Consider the following 9,169-nt stretch of genomic DNA (forward strand, 5'->3'; position numbering starts at 1 on the left):
ACATTCAGTATCACACCTCCCATTCCCAGTTTTAGACACCATTTATCAGATACTCTCTTAACTTCCAAAACACTTCTAACAAGTTTTTCCTTTAGAATGATCCCAACTCCGTTTCTTCTCCTTTACCAGTCACAGAGACAACATGTAAGGTTTCATTTATCGCTTCCACACTTTTTCCTCTCCATTTTTCTCGTTGTTTTCGGGTTTGTTCCCCCCTCCTTCTCCTTGGGCCAACAGTAGCACTATTTCCACCGGTAACCTGCTGGCCCGGTGTTGGTGGCGGTCGTTGTTAACTTGGGCCACGACCAATCCGGTATAGAAATCTCATTTATGATCCAGATAATTGATGATCCATAAGTTTTAGACCGGGTGCTCTCCTCACCGTAATCCTCCCCATTTAACCGGGGTAGGGACCGGCACTATGAATGCACTGGATTATTTGTCCAAAATAAATGTCTCAAACATAGCATGAAATAGGGTTCGCCCATTCACAATTAAGAATGACCGATATGCTTTAGGGCATTCTGCACTGAGGATGCAATCGAGCTCCTTTTTTTTAAAAGTTTCTGCTAACAATTTTTTCCATTGGAAATATTTTACTTTTCCCTTTATTTTTCAAAGATAAAGATGTTAGCTCTTTCCCTTGTTCATTTAGGTTAGCGTATTTCCATTATCAACGTGTTGCCAGATTGGGCTACCTTCTGGGGTGCGGCGATACTAATTTGAACGTAGACGTGTGTGTGTAGAACAGGATTTGGGCTACTTCCTCTGTAAACCCTTGGTACTCTTATGAAACCCTTTTGAGCTACTTTTGATGATCGATTAATTTTCGACTATGACAATGGGGTCTTCCCTGACAATATTTATATCATCAGTTTTTTTTTCGTGTGATGAGAAAGAGCCAGCCGAAAGACATGATGAGGTATGATAGCAGGGGAGCGCATTAAGTAGATCAGGGAAATTACGGGGTTAAAAAGGCTAAAGTAAGAAGAAAGAGAACAGAAATGTTAAACAAGCATAAAGAACGCTTAAATCGAGTTTTGAAACTCTATGGACGTCCCGCCACCTTTGAAACTCAAACGGACCGCCGAGCAACTTTCGGGGAACTCTTCGAGACAGTTGTAAGCCTAGTAACCCCAAAGCAGGACGTCATCAGGATTCCTCCTTGTTCTGGACGATTTTACGGGGAAAAACCCCCCTAACTGGGTTGTCCTTTATACTCAGAGTGTGCGGGGTGTGTGTGTGTGTGTACATACACCAAAATTGTGTCGGATATTATGGTCAGGGACTCTAGAAAAAACAGTGCTTTAGTAAAAATTACGAATACTGAGTGTGGTGCTAGGTAACAGGGTGCTGTACCAACGACCGTTGGCGAGACCTGGTAAATGTATGTGTGACAGCACTTGACCTGGCGCTCGCACCCTCCCCGCGCCCGACCGCGGGGAAATTTAAATCACCCAAGAAGCGGGACGGACAAACCACCCCCTCACTGTCCTACCATGGATGAGGGTGGGGACGTGCTCGATGCCCCTCCAGTTGCAGTGCCAACCTACCACCCCTCAACCTCCACTCTATGGGAGGTTTTGATTCACCGAACATAGGGATGTGAACGATGTGGATTCGACTGCCGACCCTGATGCTGAAAACGAGGATTCCAACTCGTTCAGACCAGAAGGAAGAAAGTGAAAACCATGCCGAATGACCAGCAAACCTGACCAAGAAAGCAAACGGACGACCCAAAAGCCGCGAACCCACGCCCCCCGGGAGGGTACATTAGATGGGCCCTTTCCGGAGGACCCGACTTCCGTCGATAAAATAAGGTGGATGAGGGAGGTCAGCCAGCTGCCGCCCCTCCAAGAGGAAGGCCCGCTAGACATGGTGCAGGGAGATGGATATCCTCGCGTTTACGTCTATGTACGACGAGAACAACAACAATATGTGGCCCTGATGGATTAAGGGCACTTTGCGGGGATCTCTCTGCAGAACAAAGACGACTTTCAGCCTAAAAAAAAAAATGGGGGAAATACCTGGTTACCCGGGTTTCCGAAGGAGGCGCCGCTGAGGAAGCCTGCATCTTCCGGGTTTTAAAAGCCCGGGGGAAATCTATAAGGACGGACAAGCCCTGAACAGGCTCATCATTGTATGGAGCGGTAAACAGCCGCCCACCTAAAGAGTACCAATTTTTTGGGAAAAGATACATAGAGCTGAGCTCCATTCGACCGTGGTGCTCAGAGGTTGTAGTCTGCTACAAGTGTCAAGGTTATGGCCACGTAGCTAAATATTGCAGGAAGGACACAGCGTGTGCTGTCTGTGCAGGAGCTCACCAGGCAAAGGACTGCCGCCACCATCGTGAAGAGGTGCGTCAGGTGCAGAGCGGAAGGTGTGACGGCCTGGCACCGTAACTGCCCCCACAAACCGCCACGAGCACCCCCCCCACCTGAATTGCTGAATTGAAAAAAATGATAATGGAGAACAAAAGTGATCGTGTAGACAGGGAAAATGTGCGTTCTGATAATGTTAGTGATGTTAGTGATGTTGAAAATACAAATGAGGTCTCTGATATTATTATTATGCACGTGCGTTCTGATGATGTTAGTGATGTTGACAATACGAATGAGGTCTCTGATATTTATTACGCACGACGGACCATCAGAAAACAGTGACGACAGTGACCGTAAAAATGACGCTGACGAAGATGCGAAGGAAACGGCCGATCTGTGGGAAAATCACTCAGAAAATGCTATCAGGTACAGATTATGCGTATAGTTCAATACGCGGAAAGCGCGCAAACAGATAAATAAAGAAGATACAACACAATACGTAATGCAGTACAAGAAATATGCAGACTAAAGAGTTTAAATCAAACAGAAATTTGACCAATCAGTTAAACATAGGGTGTGATGGGGGACAAGAAAACAATTACTTTTCTTTCATGGAATATACGTGGTGTCAACCGTAGAATTTTAATGACTTGCTTTAACTATATTCCATAACAATAATGTTGACGTTATCTGTTTACAAGAGCCCTTCACATCAGCCACTAAAATAAAAACCGCCCCTAGAATTAGAGGCTCCCACTCCTATACCGAACACAGGAATGACAGGCCATTAAACTTATGTCAGTGACACCATACCGCATAAGTTTGGTGCAGAAATCTAATGACAATAATGTGCAGAAATCAGCATTTACATATTCGAACAGCCTCTGGGTTTTTCTCTTCTGTACAATGTATACGCAAGGTGTAGAAAGTTTTCAAGGCTGATTCACTGCCCAACTTTCAGAATCACGGCACAATATCCCATGGGAGATTTTAATGCTAGACATTTACATTTGGAGATCGCCAATGGAATGAAAATGGCGAAGAGTTCCATTTTGTGAACAATAGATCTATGACAGTATTGAAAACAGACAGGCAAACTCACGTGGCGGGGGGGGCAGGCTAGATTATGTAATAGAAGGGATTTTGTGCATGGAAAGCGTCAGAAGCATGCTTGCAACAGAGCTAATCATGACCACTTTGCAATAGTAACGAGATCGCTGTTGATAATACCAGTCTTAACAAAAACAAATAGGGTAAAAATTTCTATCCCCCTTACCTTGAGCATCACTTTAATCACGTATCTATGAGGGTACAATGATTACACAGTAACAAGTGTTGATAAATTTTCCATGGACATGAAAAACAGTGTCACTGATTATTTAACAACATTGGGTCTGTCCAAAGAAAAACCTTCAAGAGCAGCAACTCACAACGCTCCAAACAACCAAAGTAGATCAGTGACACTACATTATTAAGGGAACAAAAGCGAGTTCAGGAGCTTTATGATATCTAAAAGCAGGATAATCCCTTGACAACCTTATTGAATTTCTTAAGGCTACAAAAACCTAGGGGAAATTTTAAAAACTCATTTCAGAAATGAACACTTTGAAACAGTTCCTACAAAGAATTAACAATAACACCTCAATGTCGGAGATCTGGGAAAAAAAATTTAATCGAATCTCAGGCAAACCAACTAACACCCCGCAGTTCCCTAGTCCTCTTGCACAGCAGATATGCTCCTTAGTCAATGGGCTGGAGCGTCCAAATTGAGCTCACTTCCACAAATATTCAGGATCACCTTAGTCAAACTAAAATTGCACGCAATTTGCCATTGAGATTGGGTGTTCTGATACTGACCCCTCAGACTTTGCTGAGATCACTGAGTGGGAACTGACAAAGCCCTGATCAAGGAGAGCGTCCGCCCCCGGTGAGGATGGAATTACCTATAGTGTCCTCCGCCTTATAGCTCAGGTACCTGGTATCCCCTTTGCACCTATACAGGTTAAGTTTGTCACAAGGTATTCTGCCTGGCCCCTGGACACGCAGTCTAATCATCCCTATACCGAATCAAACCCCTGAAAAAATACCGACCAATTTCATTAACCTCATGTGTATGCAAAGTTCTAGAAAGGATAATTTTAAACAGACTCAGGTACAGGTTACAGGTAAATTATCTCACAGACTGTACGGATTCCTATCCGGACGTAGCACACAACATTGCTTTGCAGAGTACTTTTCACACTCTAATCCAGGGAAGCACACTGTTTTGCTTGACCTTAAGTCAGCTTTTGACATTGCAAACAGAGAAGTTATCCTAGAACAATAAGTAAGCTTTGGCATCCGGGGTAAGATATTGAACTGGATTAGAATGTATCTCGAACAGATCTGCAAGTGTCCTGTTCAGGGGAGTGAGAAGTTCCACTTCACAGTCTTTTGAACTTGGGACCCACAGGGAGGAGTTCTCAGCCCTATGCTGTTCATTCCTCATGCACAAGCTGGTGGGAGATATCCCACTTGGGGATGGTGAATCCATTATATGCTATGCTGATGACATATGCGTCAGAGCATCATCACAAGTGGGGGATGCAAATAATTCCCCGACAGAATCACAGCAAAGGCTCATAGTGTGGATTAGTCATTTCCGCTTGAGAAAATAATGGCTCTAAACCCATGTATCATACCCCCACCCACTTTTCGCATGGGTGACCAGGAGCTTGACATGTGCCAAGCTGAATGTAAATGATGCAGACCTGGTCTTCTCTCTAAAGAAGAGACTCTGGGAGAGATTGAAACCTTTGAAAGTTCTTGTCGGAAGAGAACATGGCATCAATGTTAAGCTCGCTAGACTGTTTTACTTGGCTTTTTTTAAGGTCAGTTGTAGACTACCATGCACTGCACTTGTTGCAGTGTAAGGAATCAGAAATAGGTAGTTTGGGGGTAGTGCAAAATGAAACTATGAGGGTTATCCCGGCGCCCCGAGAACAGCAAGGATAGTAAACATGAGAAACAGAATAAACTTACCTCCATTTCTGATAGAATAATATTATTCCACCATATTTGGGGTCAAAGCTCGAGGGAACACTCGATCTCTCAGATCCCAAAAACAACTGCAACCCTAAAATCACGCAAGTAGACGTGACAAATCACACACACGCGCGCCCTCTGATACACAAATCTCCATGAACATTATAAAACTCAATGTTCCAATTAGTAAAATACCAAAGGTCGCTCCCTTCCCAATGGAAAATTCAACATTGATCGGCACCTTACATGTCTACCACAAAAAAACAGGGGGCATAACTGTGGGTTTAAACAATTTCGCTAGCAACGGTAACGGAACCACAGAATCTATGGGTGATGATGCATATGAAAGTTACGGCCGACGGATCCGTACAGTCTGGATACAAAAACTGGTTTTGCTTGCGCTGTATCAAAATGGCTTACTAAACATCAAATTAAATGAGAATAAAAACTGGCCAGGCACTTTAACAAAACGGAGCTGGCAAAGGTATACTCCTCGCAAAGGAAATTTTTAATGTCTAGGGCCCCTGGAGTAGTTTTCTTGTGACTCTCAAAGTGCTCTTCGACGCTAAAAATTTTTCAAAGCAAGTGCGATGAAAGGAATTGTGAGGCATTAAGCGTTAACGTAACCTATGCACAGACGTAATTTCAGCATTCAATTTGTATGGAATTCCATCTCATGTTGGCAAAACGCAAGCACGAACCCCCGTAGACAAATTGGCGAAAAAAAACCCGCAGCAAGGATATTGGAACATAGATCTTGGGATGCTCTTGCTAGGGTTGCACATATTATTGAAAAGTTCTCATAAGGAAGAACTAGTAGATTGATTAAAAACTCAAAGGCCTGAAAACTGTACCATAAGGGACTACGATCAGTATAGAGATGGCAAGCCTTCCTATGGGTGGCACCGAAATCAAACCAGACGTATGACGTGGTTATTGCCAAAATACGTTTAGGTTACAGAATGTACTGCAACTGCACGGTGCAAAGAAGTGCAGATGAATCTAGATGTTAGACTGTGTAACGAAGAAAACAAACGAACGCTTGACACTATATCTCGGAAAGTCATGTGAAAACAGCCTTTCAACCACCTAACAGGGGTATAAAGAACTATGTGAATATTTCATTTAATCTGATCATTGGAAGATAATTGTACTATACCCGAAATTTACAATGTGAGAACTACCGTAAGCAAATAACAGTGTTATTCAAACACAGCGGGCAAAAGCATATGTAAGTAAAAATTTTTGTATGATGTATGATTTATATTTATATTTTACCTTGTACAACTACAGTAGTAACAGACTACTTACTGTACAATGTCAGATATATGTAAACTGTAATCATGATTGCCACGGGGGCCCGAAACAGATAGCCAGGTGGTAAATAAACTTACTTAACTTAAACTTAATACTCTTCGGGAATCAAACCCATCGTGGGAAAAAATCTACGGGATTTCAAAAAATCCTGATCCCCAATGCACCTAACCAATATACCCAAACCCAATCTTAACCCTGTGGGATTTATACCTACAATCTTATATATCCCCTAGCCAGGGGGTTCTGCCCCTGGACCCCCATAGTAATAAAAAACACCTACCAGGGGGCTCTGCCCACTTGACCCCCGTGGTTTTATATGGCCTAGCCAGGGGCTAAGCCCCTTGACCCATGGCTTTAAAAATACAATCTATATAGTACCTAGCCTGGACTCCAGGGTAAAACCACATACCCTTTGTAGAGCTAAACAACGATCTTTTCTTTATTCTGTATATCCACTATTTGGCTTTAAAAAGGACCAGCAACACTTAAAAATGAAACGCTTCTCACGGCGTTTCTCAATGAATGGCGTCGCACGGCCTGTCAAATCTCCCGGGGGGAAAAACGCGTATGCGCACAAGGTTATTGTACAGAATGCCGTAAATAATTATCAAACCATGTAAAAGAAGTATGATAAAACTAAAAGAATGCATTACTACATGAATTCGGGAAAAACAGAGGCTTGAATTGCAAAATAATTATTCTCACTAGTAATAGTCTACAGATCGCAGTAATGAGTTAACGCGTCATATTGTTTTGGTCCTAGCAAGGTAAACACTACGTGGACAAGATAAGAAAACAGAAAGTTAGATGTATGCCTAACAAGAATTTTAACAAAACATACAAGACTAAAACAACACTTACATAGACTAAAACTTGAAAATTACCCTACATGCAGATGGTGCAGACAAGAAGAAGAAACAACAGAATATCTGATATTACAGTGTCCAAGATTCAACTCCTACAGAACATACTTAATAGATGCCCTAAGGAAAGTAAAAATCAATAATCCTAATCTAAATCTTCTAATTACAGGCTCAGATCTACCACCAACTAAAAGGTACTACATTTTGAGACACATGAAGATATTTCTACAGCGAACAAAGATAACTGACTACATATAAGCTACAAAGGAAATCAGAAGAAAAGGATCCAGTAGATGTAGACAATAGTATAGTCTAAAACCCTATAAAAAGAAGAAAGAAAGAAAGAAAGGTAAACACTATGGGTACTTAAAACGTGTGGTTGATCTCTCTTCTCTGTCCTATATCCTTTATTTTCGATTTGCACACATTTTGTTGTAGTTGAAAATTGTCTTACTTTTCGTCAAGGTAACCACTCTATACACTTACAATTATCAAAGCTGTAATATGCATGAAAATTTAATTTCCTTCGCTAATGATATAAATAAAAGTATTGGTAATGTCTACAAACTGACCATACCCCTTAGAGATCAAGACCATACTACTCCAGCCATAAGATAATACCATAGATGAAAAGTGCCCAATTGTTGGTCATTCTTTCCATTACAGGTAAATTTAATTTGTACTACATGGCGGTGAGAAACTGAAACTATACGGGAAAAAGTGCATCTTCGAACCAGCCACATTCACCAAGAAAATTAGATCTTGTAATATGTAGCCTATGGAAAGTCTTAGATAAGAAACGAAAGAAAAACTTTGAAAATGGTGAATATGAAATTGATAAGATTCTTATGTTAAAAAGAGGGAATTGTCTATAATTAATTTCCTCTTCTTTTATAGGGTCTCAGACTTTTGAAATCTATATTCCCTGGATTGTGCTTCTTGTTTTCCTTTGTTGATTGGATTTTTTTTTTTTTTTATTATATTATTAGTTCTGTTCTTTGTAAGAATATCTTCAGGTCTCTTAATATGTAGTATTTCTTAGCTGGTGTTTGCTCTCCTCCTGTTATTAAAATATTTTATTTGGATTTTTTTTTTTCTTTTTTTTGATAATTCAAATAATTTTACTCTGTGATAGTTAAATCTTGGGCACTGGAGTGTTAGGTATTCCATAGTTTCTTGTTCATATTGGCACCATCTGCATGTTCGATCTGTTTCCATTTTTAGTTTATGTAGATGTTGTTTTAGTCTTGTGTGTTATTTTTATAATGTTTAAACATCTAGTTTTTTTGTTGTTGTTTTTTTTCTTGACCATTAATTTGGTTTGTTGTCTTTGATGTCGTAGTTTCTTGTGTTTAGTATTTCTGTTAGTTTTTCTTCCCATGTTTTTCTGTTTTTGTTTTTTTATTTCTTTTATCAGATTGTTAATGTCTCTTGTTATAGCAGTGGGATTTGTTATTTCATGTGCTTTTTTTGCTGCTTGGTCTATTATTTCATTGCCTCTGATACCTTTATGTGATGATATCCATTGTATTTGATATTTTGTTTTCTGTTTGATAATGGTGTATTGTCTGTTGTATTTCTTAGGTGATTTGTTTGTGTTTTTTAGGTCTGTGGTTGACTATTAACTGTAATGCTGAATGGCAA

The 9,169-nt window shown here is 40.7% G+C and overlaps 1 long non-coding RNA gene across 2 annotated transcripts; it reads left to right on the plus strand.

Moving 5' to 3' along the window:
* The first annotated feature begins 7,386 nt into the window (after positions 1 to 7,386).
* Positions 7,387 to 8,266, plus strand: LOC119571588. Of its 2 annotated transcripts, XR_005228615.1 has the most exons (3): positions 7,403 to 7,471; positions 7,695 to 7,874; positions 8,192 to 8,266. It is a non-coding gene; the product is annotated as an uncharacterized LOC119571588 (long non-coding RNA). The 2 variants fall into 2 exon arrangements; XR_005228616.1 differs by lacking the exon at positions 8,192 to 8,266 and having other exon boundaries at positions 7,387 to 7,429.
* Positions 8,267 to 9,169: the final 903 nt, after the last annotated feature.

Source organism: Penaeus monodon, unplaced genomic scaffold, assembly GCF_015228065.2.
Source record: "Penaeus monodon isolate SGIC_2016 unplaced genomic scaffold, NSTDA_Pmon_1 PmonScaffold_704, whole genome shotgun sequence".
Classification (NCBI taxonomy): domain Eukaryota; kingdom Metazoa; phylum Arthropoda; class Malacostraca; order Decapoda; family Penaeidae; genus Penaeus; species Penaeus monodon.